The sequence below is a fragment of the Arachis ipaensis genome, chromosome B06, assembly GCF_000816755.2.
Source record: "Arachis ipaensis cultivar K30076 chromosome B06, Araip1.1, whole genome shotgun sequence".
Taxonomy (NCBI): Eukaryota; Viridiplantae; Streptophyta; class Magnoliopsida; order Fabales; family Fabaceae; genus Arachis; species Arachis ipaensis.
Window position 1 is genome coordinate 28,178,457 of NC_029790.2, and position 13,808 is coordinate 28,192,264.

A 13,808-nucleotide genomic window follows, 5' to 3' on the forward strand; every position below is an offset into this window, starting at 1 on the left:
AAATCTTTAACAACAATCCGGATATTAATACGACATTTCATAAAGGAAAATATGTTTATTATTCTTAGGATTTCTTTTCCATCATTATCGTTAGAAATTTCATTTTCTTGTTTTTCAGAAAACTCAGGTTGGTTTATAAGAGTATCAAGTTCTTCATCATTAGACTCTTCTTCTTGCATTAATTAAGAGAGAATGAGTTGATGATTGTCTTGATTTCTTTTGACCTCTCGAATTTTCTTTTTAAGGTTGTTGACCTCAGTATGGAGATCTTGAATGGTTATAGGATGGATAACTTGTTTTTTTAATTTTTTGAAGATGGGTTTGACATCATATTTATTACTAAGGACAAGGTTCTTGGGTTTCTTTTCCTTTTGTAAAGATTTTTTTAATTTCAAAAGAAAGTCTTTCTTTTGTTCTGGATCCTCAATAACCTCGATAGCATCAAATAGGAGATCTTGATCTTTGGATAAAACATTAATTTGCTTGACATCGGAATTTGAGAAAGATTCAATATCATCAACTTGGATATTATTGATATCATCCGAGAATTCTAGTCCAGAATCATCATCTGAATTTTCGATTAAAAGATTGTTAATCTGTTCCTCAATCTGAGGATCAAGGTTCAGATTATTAATCTTTCCTTTCAACCTACAGTATTTGCTAACATGTCCTGGTTTTTTACATGTATAGCAAATAATGGGGTTTTTCTAGGGATACTTTTGGAAGTTCTTTTGAAAACTTTTCTCATTCTTAGGGTTTTGAAAACCTTTTCTAGATCTCTTGAAGTTCTTTTCAGGATTAGGTTTAAAAACTTTTTGATTGGATGGTCTTTTAGATTTCCTTGGATGGCAAGTAGGAAGACCAAATTGTTCATAGAAAGTTCCCAAATCGATACGATTTTGTGTTTTCTCACGAGCAAGTTGTCGTTGGATTTTATCATCTTGACAAATATTTAGAGCAACTTTTTGGATGAATGAAATAAGTTGCCCATAACTTAACTCGTCATAGGGTATTATTCCGTCTGGAGTTAAGCTACGAATTTTGTCCCTTACTTTATCTCCCAGGGATTTGGGAAGTCCGGCTAGAAATTTTTCTTTCCAGAATGGTTGCTGACTGTCCTTTCTGGTGTAGACCCTGGTAAGGAAGGTGTCCTTATACCATCTAAAGTCAGACAAAGTTTGGCATCTGAGATTGGAAAGTAATTCAGCAGAACGATCTTTCCAAAGAGAAGGGTCACCTATGAAGTGGCTTGCTATAGTAAAGATTAAGGTGTTAACAGCATCAGGGATAGGTTCCCCGTCATCTCCAAGGATGGGTTCGTTTTGATCATTAACATTTATAGCAAAAAAGATTAATTATTTTTGGTCATCAGAAAGTTAGTTGTCCCACCAACCTTTGAGTTGACCAGAGATACCCAGAAACAATAACATTGGCTATTGCTTCCTCAGAGGTTTCATGAGCAGCTTGATAGGCTGTGCCTACCATGGTCATATGCTGAAGCATACTCATGATGTTGTATTCGATTTTGCCATCTATATTCTATTCATAGACATTATTGGCATTGAAGCTGACAAAACCTAGTTCCCTTTGTTCGAGCTAGATCAGGGGCAGACATACGATTATAACTAAGCGCAAAGGGTTTGGTTAAACCTTTCCACTTAGTCATAGAATTGGTCATAATTAGGCTAATTTTGAGAGTTAATTTGTCAGAATCATCACTTTTGTCAGAAGAAGACTCATTATAATCTTGGCCAAGGGAGTTAATGGCCTTAGATGAGCGAGTTTGTATACGAGATGTAGATTCACCAGAGTTTGTAGGAGTTTTAAGGATAGTACTAAGTCGAGTTAAAAGTTGGTCAATCTTTTGCATGACTTCAGAATCACTAGATTCTTGTTTTAAAATAGAAGTTTTAAGACTCTGTTTAGCCTTGCTACTCATTTTGAAAGGTTTAAAAAGGGATTTTTCAATAGGTTTGGAAGTAGAGGCTTCAGAGACATTTTTCAAAGTCAAATGAGATCCTGAAGATGAAAGGTTGTCACCCAAACATTGTAAAAACCTATTGGTGTAGTTTGATTGTTCAATGAGATTTTTAATGTCTTTTGGGGCGACAGCTTCATCTACGTTTTTTGTTTTAAATGAAGAGGCCATAACTGGGTTACGTCCTTCCGTATTTGAAATAACGAAAGATCCTTTTGGAGGAAACTCAGATCTGATTAAATTTCCATCTTTAACTTTCCAGGTTGAAATAACATTTGCTAATGACGAAAGTTTTTTATTTTTAAAAGGATAATTGATATTGTTTTTGATGAAATAAGCATGAAACCATTCAAAGAAAGGAATATGCATTCTGACCTCATTGAGAAAACTGTAATATTTTTCTTTAAATGATGAGATTTGAGAAGCTGTATATGTACGTTAGTACGTAAATACCATTCTCTATGGAGATCATACTCCTTAGAGTAAAGATTTTTACGTATGGCTTCTTTATTTATAATAAATTCTGTGCTACTCATGGGCATCATCATTCATAGAAGAATATGTTGGAGATTGAATAGATTGTAAATCAACATCATCATCAGTTTGATAAAATGGTTGAGAAATATTTGAATTATTTTGTACCCCAGAAATATTAATTCCAGAATTTACAGATCTGGGAATTTACTTGAAAACTGAGATTGCGAAGTCACAGAAAAATATTTTCTTGCTGAAGCAAAATCATTAGATGTTCCTGCTTCAGATCTAGAAGAAAAAGAGTTTTGTCTGTCAAAGAAAATCTCTACTCTTCCTGATTCATCCTGTTTTATTTCTCGTAAGAGAGGTGCTTGTCTAGGTTACGTTGAAATGGCTCTATCAATTGACCATGACTGAAGGAGGTCAATTTCATCCCACTTTATGAGCCTTGGGATCGTGACGTTGACCTTTGTCATGTCTGTGACAAACAAAGCAGTTTCACGATCACTGGATTTAAGAAGGACTCTAGAATTACAAGTGTTCATAACCTTGTAGTGAATCCTATAGATTAAAGCGGCTGGGATAGATCTTTCCTTCATGTTAAGACCATGAATTCAGATGTTTAGGAAAAGAGAGTCAAGGATGTTGATATCTAACAAACTGACTATTTTGTTTGGGAAATAGTTGAAGTAAATCGAACCGTGTCCTAGGCTTGTTTCTACTGTTCCGATTAAGGAATCTTGGAAATTATTGTGCCTAATATCTCTAAGACACATAAGGATGGAAGCATTAAGACCTTCTCTAATGAGAGGTTTGACAGCTACCTGGACACACCCTATGTGAAGATATTTGTAGTGACGGGCATGCTCTCTAACAGATTGCTTAGTTAAAAGATGGAATTCCTCGCCGGAGTCTGGTCCTAGAGGAATATTATTTTCAACGGTTTTGATAATGTAATCCGATTTTCTTTTGTTATCATCAGGGACATATAACTCATCTTGATGGATTTTGGGTATTTCCCAATTGTCTATGGCTTGATTGATATCTTCGAAGCACACTTCTTCTTCGAAGATATTGTGTTTGGGAGAAAGTTTCTCAGGCCGAGTTACTTTCTCAGTAAGAGGATTGTGGGGAGAATGGGGTGAAGAGGTGGAGGAAGAAGGTGAAGAAGATCCCCTAATAGAGAGACGTCTAGAGAGTGAATGGAAGAGATTAGACATATTTTCAAAAATCCTGATATCATTGCCCTCCTTTGGTTCAGAAAGAACATATATATTATCACTAAACTATCACTCAAATTTTTGAATCTAGGAATTATAACTCTCTTTTTTTTTTTGCAACATGCTTTTTCTTTTTTCTTTTTGCTGCTTTTTCTTGCTTCAAGAATCAATTTATTTAGATTTTTCATATTACCAATAATACTTTTCCGTTTTCATCATTCTTTAAGAGCCAACATTCTTAATTCCAACTTCAACTATGCACGATTTATTCATACATTCAGAAAATAAAAGCAATGCCACCACATCAAAATAATTGACTTTTCTTATTATAGAACTCAAAATTCATGTATCTATCAATTCTTTTCAAATAAAATTTTATTTTAAGTAAGGTGAGAGATATATGGAAAATTTTATAGCCTTAAGACATAGATAGAAATGATCATGCAATAAGAACACGAGAACAGACAATAAAACATAACAGAAAATAGAAAAATGACATAAGAAAAGGGAATTAAGAGAACGAATCCACCTTAGTGATGGCAGCTACTACTCCTCCTTGAGGATCCAATGTAGTGCTTGATCTCTTCAATGTCACGCCCTTGTCTTTGATGTTCTTCCCTCATAGCCCTTTGATCTTCTCTATTTCATGGAGGATGGTGGAGTGCTCTTAATGTTCCAACCTCAGTTGCTCCACGTTTGAGCTCCACTCTCCCAGAGAAGTATTCAGTTGATCCCAAAAAAAATTTTTTGAGGAGAAAAATACATCCCTTGAGGCATCTCAGGGATTTCTATTGAGGCGGCTCCACATGCTCTTGCTGTAGTCCATGTGCCGGCTCTCTAACATGCTCCATCCATCTTTTAGTGATGGACTTGTCCTCTTCTATGACAATTCCAACTGAATTACATAGGTGACAAATGAGGTGAGGGATGTGGGGGCAAGTGCCTTTCCATTCCTCTTCCTTGAGGTTTCACCAGTTTTTGGTGCCATACTTAGGAGTGGTAGAAGTCAAAAATCAAAGCTTTTACAATACCAAACTTAAGAGTTTTGCTCGTCCTCGAGCAAATATGAACAATAGAGAAGAATAGGGTAGAAGAAGGTGGAGTATGTGGAGATTCTGTGGGACCTACTGGTCCTGAGAGGCTAGGGAATTCAAATTCCCTGCCCTCCTTATGGGCGTTGAACGCCCAGCTTGTGCACCATAGCTGGCATTCAACGCCAGCTTGCCTCCCATTTGTAGCGTTGAACGCCCAGGAGGAACCTCCTTCCTGGCGTTCAATGCCAGGTCTTCTGCCTTTTTGGGCATTGAACACCCAGCCTAGCTCCCTGGCTGGCGTTCAACGCCAGCTTGTTGCTCCCCAGAGGGCGTTGAACGCCCGCTCTGGCTCCTTGTCTGGCGTTCAACGCCAGCTAGATTTTTGCTCCAATGTGTTCTGTTTCCAACTCTGACTGTTTCTGTTTCTGTTCTAACTACTGCACATGATCACAAACATTAAAAAGCAAGGGAAAACTCTAAAAAAAACTAAAATAAACTCAAATGAAAATAAAAGAAAGAAATAAGAATAGAAATACTCTACTCATGGTTGGGTTGCCTCCCAACAAGAACTTCTTTAATACATTAGCTTGACGGACAGCTCCTTTCAATGAGGAAGATAGTCATAGAGGAATAAATTCTTACTCCTTACTGGGAGCGTCCTTCCTGTGCTCTCATGGATTAGCATAAGACGCTTAAGAGACAGGATCTTGTTCACTGCATGAGGCAGGGTTGGGCTTGCAGCAATATGTCGGTGTCCCTTTTTGCCACTTCCCTCTTCCATGATGAATACCATGATGAGATAAGTGAACATTACCATTTTTCATGGTGAAAAGCCTTCAGTATGGATATTTTTATTTTTCCAGCCCCTAGGTATCATCCTTTTGGGGCCTTCCTCCTTGGTGGATAGTGTACATCCAACACCAAACTTATGTTTGGTCTTAGGAGGGATTGAATTGGTTCCATCCAAGGGAGGAGGCTTGATTACTGAATTCTTTATGCAAGTGCCTCCCTTGTTAGGGGGTAATGGAGGGTCAAGAACCTTGAACACCATCCAGTCCTCATGCAAGGTAATCCTTGTTTCTTGTGCCTCTTGGATTCCAAGCTTCTTTATCATAGATGAAGGTATCAGATTTAAACTTAAGCCAAGATCATACAGGGCTTTGTCAAAAGTGATCTTTCCAGTAGTCCATAGGATTTGAAAGCTCCCTGGATCTGGCATCTTCCTTGGCAGCTCATTCTGAACTAGGATACTGTACTTCTCAGTAAGTACCTCTATTTTATCTCCCCTTAGGTCCTTCTTTTCAAAAAGAATTTCTTTTGGACAGGTCGTATAGGGGTCTTTTTTCCCAATACCTTTGCAACAGAGATATTGACTTGTAGCTCCTTAAGGGCTACTGGGAAATGAGCCAACTGCTCATTTGCTGGTTCTTTCTGCATACCTAGGAAAGGTAGCTCTTGAGGTTCTTTCACCTCTGCAAGGGCGTGCTCTGTGGGAGTCACAGGCTCCACTTGCACACCCAGAGAAGATTCAACTCGAGGTTCCTTCTCCTCTGTAGGGGCGTGCTCACTAGAATTCTCAATATCCTCCTGGTCCTTGATTGCCTTCAGTCCTTCAGTAGCATGCTCCTGAAGTTTGGCCTCCTTGGTGAAGACTACTATTCCACCTTCTTTTAAGGTCTCCTTCCAAGAGAGCATCAAGCTTTCTGTGAATGCCCTATAGGGATGCACCTCCTCAAACAACTCAGTAAGAGGAATATTACCCTGCTCAGGTGTCCACTGGTCATGGGTATGAATGTCTATTCGAGGGTGGTTACCACTCATATCACTAGGAGCATTATAAATCTCAGCAGGGGGTGCGGCTACAGTCTCCATGTCTAGAACTTCTGTCCTAACTAGGGTCTCCTCACAGGAGTATAAGTGCTGGTTGTTGGCAACTATTCCAATGAGCTCATCTGCCTCTTCATGTGTCTCTACAAAGTACAGAGAACCACCTGCAAAGTGATCTACTGTCTTCCTGGCTATCTCAGAGATGGCTTCATAGAAGATGATAGTCTTGCTCCATCTGGAGAACATATGGGGAGGGCAATTCCTGAACATCAGCTTGTACCTTTCCCAAGCATCATGGAGAGACTCACTCTCCTTCTGCCTAAAGGTATGAACATCTGTCACTAGATTAGTTAATCTCTGTGAGGGAGAGAACCTGTTCAGGAAATTGTTAACAACCTTATCCCATGTGTTCACACTTCTTTTGGGTACAATATTCCACCAATCTATTGCTCAATCTCAAAGAAAATGGGAATAGTTTTAGCTTGTAAAATTTAGGGTCTATTCCATTGGTCTCTGCAATGTCACAGAACTATAGGAAGTCAGAGATGAATCTACTGGGGTCTTTCTGTGGATGTCCATGAAATTGGAACTTCTACAACACTAGGGTGATCAGTTGTGGGTTGATCTCAAAGTTTCTTGCTCTGATAGGGGGTGCATTGATACCTCCTCCACAGAAATAAGGAGTAAGATCTGTGTCGGGGTCCAGAAGTCTCCTGGCCTGCACATTCCACTTCAGACTCATAGTCACCTTGGTGTTCCTGCATGCATAAATAAGAGACAAAGAAAAATGGGAGTCTCTATGTCAGAGTATAGAGAACTCCCTGTAAGATATGAAGAAGAAAGAAGAAGAAGATGGAAGAATGAGATGAAGAATTCAAATAAAGATGGAAGAAGAATTCGAAAATTAGAAGTAAAAAAAGAAACTAGAATTAAAATATTTTTGTTTTTATTTTATTTATTTATTCAAATTCAAAAATAGAAGCTAATTAATTAAAAAGAATTGAAAATTAATTGATGAATTTTCGAAAATAGAAGAGAGAGAAGTAGAAGAGAATTTTCGGAAATAGGAGAGAGAAGAATTAGTTAGTTAGTTTTGAAAAAGAAGAAAGAGAAAACAACTAACTAATTAAGAAAGATTTGAAAACAAGATAAGATAGAATATTAGAAAAGATTTGAATTTAAAATTTGAAATTTGAAAAGATAAGATAGATGTTAAAAAGATTTAAAAAAGATTTGATTTTGAAAATTGAAATTAGAAAAGATAAGATAGGAATTTTAAAAGATTTGAAAAAGATTTGAAAGAGATAAGATTTGAAATTTGATTTTTGAAAAAGATTCGATTTTGAAATTTGAAATTTTGAATTTTTAAAATTGAATTTTAAAATTTGAATTTGAATTAAGATATGATAAGATTTTTGAATTTTAAAGAAAGATAGAAAGATAAGATAGTGATTTGAAAAAGATATGATTTTTGAAAAGATTTGAAATTAAGATAAGATAAGATAGTGATTTTGAAATTAAAATTTGAAAATCTTTTTGTAATTTTTGAAAATATTTTTAAAATAAAGATAGAAAAGATATTTTTTTATTTTTTTGAATTAATAAAGAAAGAGAAAAACAACTAAAAGACACCAAACTTAAAAATTTTTAGATCTAAAGTCACAATTTCGAAAATTTCAAAGCCAAACACCTAAAGACACCAAACTTAAAATTTTAAAGATCAAAACAAGAAGAAAAACAAGAACACTTTGAAGATCAAGAAGAACACCGAGAACAAAACTCGAAGGATTCAAAGAAAACAAGAACATGCAAAGAACACCAAACTTAAAAATTTTGAAAACCAAACACACAATTTTTGAAATTTTAAAAGAAAAGATTCAATAAGACACCAAACTTAAAGATTGACACAAGACTCAAACAAAAGACACTACTTTTGAAAAAATTTTGGAAAAAGAAACAAGAAATTTAAAACCTGAACAAGAACAAGAACAAAATATTCAAACAAAAGATAAAGATTAATAAAGAAAATAAAAATTTTTGAAAAATTTTTTGATAAAGAAAACAAGAAATAGGTAAGACTCAAAGTAAGAAAATCAAAAGAAAATACATAGCCAAAAATAGAAAAGGTTTTGAAAATATTTTTGAAAGGAAAAATAAATGATTCAAAACAAAAGTAAAAAGTACTTAATCTAAGCAACAAGATAATCCGTTAATTTGTCCAAACTCGAACAATCCCCAAAAACGGCGCCAAAAACTTGGTGCACGAATTGCCACACTTCGTACAACTGAACCAGCAAGTGCACTGGGTCGTCCAAGTAATACCTGAGTGAGTCAGGGTTGATCCCACGAGGATTGTGATTTGAAGCAAGCTATGATTATCTTATAGATTTTAGTCAGGCGGATAGAAAAGTTGTTGGATTTGTTTAAATGCATAAAAAGAAAATAAATAAAACGTTACTAGGTTAATGGTGTGTTTGCAATGATAAGAAGATGGTTAAGGCTTGGAGATGCTTTGTTCTTTTGAATTAATCCGGTCTTACTGTCTACTCCAACTGTGCATGATTTCTTCTATGGCAGACTGTATGTGATAAAGGTCTTTCTTACAAGATCACCAATGCTCCTCCAGCTGAACCCAAGGGTTAGTACGGATCTAGTCTGATTGAAGGTGAAGCTCCTGCAGTTTATTCTCTTTCGTGATCCTACTTAAAACGCCACAGACAAGGTCAAATCTTTCAGATCAAAGAATGTTTCTCCTTTAGTTCTAGCCTCTACCACAGAGACTCTAATCTCCCTGTACCACGGCTAAACTGGTGTCTCAAGAAGTCCCCAACAAAGTCGTGGATTAGCCGTCTAAGAGATGTATGATCAAGCTGGTGGTTCGTCATTATCCGATGAAATACTCACTCTGAACACTTTTAGAATGAGATAACTTTGTGCCGGTTCAACGCATTCATAATGATGAAGAATGGATATACATCTTAGAATAGAGAATCAAACACGAATTGTGATAGAACAATAGTACTTTATTAATCCATAAAACTCAGTAGAGCTCCCCCCCCAACCTAGGAGGTTTAAAAACTCATACTGATAGAAAATACAATATAGAAATCGAAAATAAGGAAGGTCTCCCCTTTGAATATGTAAAATTTCTCAAACAAATACTAGACTAATGTCTAAGGATTACATAAGAAGGGTAAAACAGTCTTTTAGTGCTAAAATTCACTTCTGGGGCCCATTTGGTGAGTGTTTGGGCTGAGCTTGATTGAGATCCACGTGTAAGGATTCCTCTAGGGCATTGAACGCTGGCTAGGGGGTCCTTTATGGGCGTTGGACACTGGTCTCTTCTCCTTTGGACGTTGGACGCCAGAATAGGGTAGGAAGCTGGCATTGAACTCCAGTTTTGGGGCTTTAATTCTGAAGCAAAATATGGAATATCATACATTGCTGGAAAGATTTGAATGTTAGCTTTCCATAGCTATCGAGAATGCTCCATTTGGACTTCTGTAGCTCCAGAAAAGCTCTTTTAAATGCAAGGAGGTCAGATCCAGACAGCATCTGTAGTGCTTTCTCTGTCTCTGAATCAGACTTTTGCTCCAGCTCCTCAATCTCAGCCAGAAAATACCTGAAATTGCATAAAAACACACAAACTCAAAGTAGAATAAAAAAATGTGAATTTTGCACTAAAACCTATGAAAACATAATAAAACTTAAACAAAACATACTAAAAACTATATGAAAATGATGCCAAAAAGCATATAAAATATCCGCTCATCAAGAACGCGCATCCTAACCACTAGGTATACCACCCCCACAACTCTCAGAAGCACTGACATCTGCCCTATTAGCTTTGCCGACATCATAAATCCCAAAAACACTCACGTCTTGAGCACTCACTCTACTGTAATAATACTCGTGCTACATATCATCCTCTTCGAAACCCTCTTAATGTTGTGGACATTCATTCAAATCAAAAAATTCTGTACGTGGTGATGCAGTCGTATGTGGTGGTTCAACCCTCGATGAATGGTGTTTTCGTTCTGGTCGATCCATCAAAAAGTCACTAGCATGAGGTGAGAAGCAGTAATGACCAACAGACAGTTTAGAAGCATCAGACTTTGTTGAGATAAATGAAAGAATGCCTCGGTCTCTCTCAGTGTCTGAGATAAACTGATGCACCAAATGGGTTCAACGGACTGAAATTTTCTTCTGCTGGAATACCGATTATGGTATGTACGGGCTCTACTAGAGGCTGTTGTTGTGGTTTCGGTTCTAGTTCCAGTTCTGATTTCGGTTTTAGTTATGGTTTCGGTTCCGACTATGGTGGGTAAAAAGAAAATTGATGTTGCTCATAACTTGGAAACTGATGTTGTTGCTCGTAAGTTGGATATTGAAGTTGTTGCTTATAAGCCAAAAACTGATGATGTTGCTCATATACCAGAAACTGATATTGTTGCTCATAAGCCGGAAACTGATACTGTTACTCATATACTGAAAATGGTTGTTGTTGCTCATAATAGGGAAACTGATGCGGTATAGGTGGTGGCCCGGGGGGACGGGATGTGGTTGATTCGCCCCGGGATCTACATGCGCAACTCTATCTGACAACCTTAGATGATTGCCATACTGTTGTATGTACCAATCATAGTACACCGGGAAAGGGTGAAAGTCGACAATTTCATCTCTTGTTTGCAGTGCATTATAGCGATGAGAATTTCATATATCGACCCAAACTTTGTTCCTTTCCCTCTAGTCATGGTTTTGTGTTCCGGTCAACCATTTGCAATGATCTTTTCCAATCCGAAATGCTTCCTCTGGTGAAAGTTGTACACGATCAAATTGGCATCTTACTTTGTCTGTTGGGTGCCATTCTATACACTCGAATGACACCAATGGAAGCTTTGTGGAGCACACATGCTGATGTAAGGATAAGTCCTTAGGAACATTAACTCCGATATATGGCCTCTATATAAATTGCACAAAAATAAATACGAAAAACAGTTAAATTATTAAATATAAAAAACTTCTTAACAAAAATCGTTAAAACGTACGTCATTCACACCCATGTTATCTAGTGGTTGCCTAAATTATGTTGTGGAACTTCGCACATAATCTCTTAGTCGGCACCAATGACTCCATCTAAATTAGTTTACATTGGTCATAATCAATATAATAATAACAATAATAACAATAATAACAACAATAACAATAACAACAACAACAATAATAATAACAACAACAACAACAAACAATAATAATAATGACGATAAGTATTACCGTTACCCTATTGGAACGCTAATAACTGGAAGTTCACCGTGAGGAACTGGTCCTATTCACTGCATACGCTCCCATGATCTTTATAGTTGTATCGCGAGGAATGACACAATGACCTATATAGATATGCCAAAAAAGTTGACCCCAACGATAATTTCGAATGCGATGGAAATCTCGAAGAAAAGGTAAGAATTTCGAGTTGGCAGAATTTGTCAATTTGTCTGAAAACACAACAGTTCCAAGCAGAATATGTGAGCCCGAACATACCGCTTAATAGACTCTTAGGTATCTAATGGTTCGCTATCTCTATATTATCGAACCCATGCTAGGTTTACCTTCCTCAACGTGTGATCATGCGGACCGGGCTGCCTACCAAAAACTGCTTTGCAATTCTCCACCAAGAATGAGTGACTACTGCCCATTCCACCCGTCACAAGGTATCCATTAATTGGCAGGCCAAAAATATGTGTGACGTCTTCTTGGATGACAGTCACTTCACCAACTAAAAAGCAGAATGTATGAGTTTTCGGCCTCCATCGCTCCACCAAAACACTCAACAGTGCAGAATGTCCTTTCACTTCACCTATTCGCGAAACGTGATGGAACCTAGTTGTTGCTAAGGCGAAAACAGTTATGTCAGTATAGGTTTCGAGCGGATCAAATTTTTTGGGCAATAAACTCTTGGTAGCATGCAGAAGAAAAAAATTAATAGTCTATTAATACAACAACAACAACAACAACAATAATAATAATAGTAATAATAATAGTAACAACAATAGTATACTACTATGTGTAACAACAACAACAACAACAACAGCAACAGTAACAATAATAATAGTAATAATAACAATACTACCAGTAATAATAATTATAATAATAAATAACAGTAATAATAACAATAATAATAACAGTAACAATAATAATATAATACTAATAAAAAGATAAAAAAAATTTACATATGGAGGATTATCCATATGTTCACTAATATGCTTCGCAATTAATGTAAAATCACGAACCATTTTAATTAACTTAAAATTAAAAAAAAAAACTTATGCTAAAGATGAAGAGAAGTTCAAGTTCTTCACCTTTCCTCTCGCACACGAAGAAGCTCAACATAATGCTATGCAAAATGCAAATGGAGCAATAGGCATATAAAGGAGAAAAGAAGAAAAGCAATCAAAGGAGAGTATACGTGTCGCACATGCATGGACGTTCAATGCGGTGCAACTGCAAAATGCAGGTTGCGTTTTGCTTCATCCCATGAAAAGCTGGTCAAACGAGCAGAGCTTGGGGGACATGTTTCGAGCATGCATCCATTTTTTCTATTGCAAGACCTATAATTTTTTTCTTATTTTTTTTAATTTGTTGTTATTGACAAACGCATGTTGCAATTTGCAGGTGTATCGTTTTGCAATCCACATTTTTGCAAAACACACCATGATCCAATATTATTGACTTACACTATTTTTTTCTCCATTTGTAAATTAATTTCTGGCCAAACTTTTCCCCATTTTTTTTATTTTAGTTTGGTGTTTAACCCAAAAGAAAAAAGAAAATTCTTTACTTTTTTTTCTTTGTTCTACGCGTTTAAATTAGAAAAGGCAGAAACAGTGTCTGTGTCTTGGACTAGAGTATACTGTTCGGTGACTCATCTTTATAATAACAAATAAATAAAGGGTTAACTACTAAAAATGCTTCTAAATTATTCAGAAACAAACAATAATGACCTCCATTTTTGTTATTGACAAAAATAACCTTTAATAATTAAAAAACGTGCACGAAATAGCCAGATGTCTAGAGAGACATTTTCGTTAATGAAAATATCTGATGTGGCAAACGAAATGCAAACAGAGCCTCTGTAACTAATGATGTTGCATCATTTAAAATTTAGGATTTCAATTTTCAAATTAAAACTCTAATTTCTCAATTAAATTCCTAATCTTTCAAATTTTTCTCTCTTCCTTATTTTCATTTCCAGATTCATATCTCCTTTCTTCTTCATTC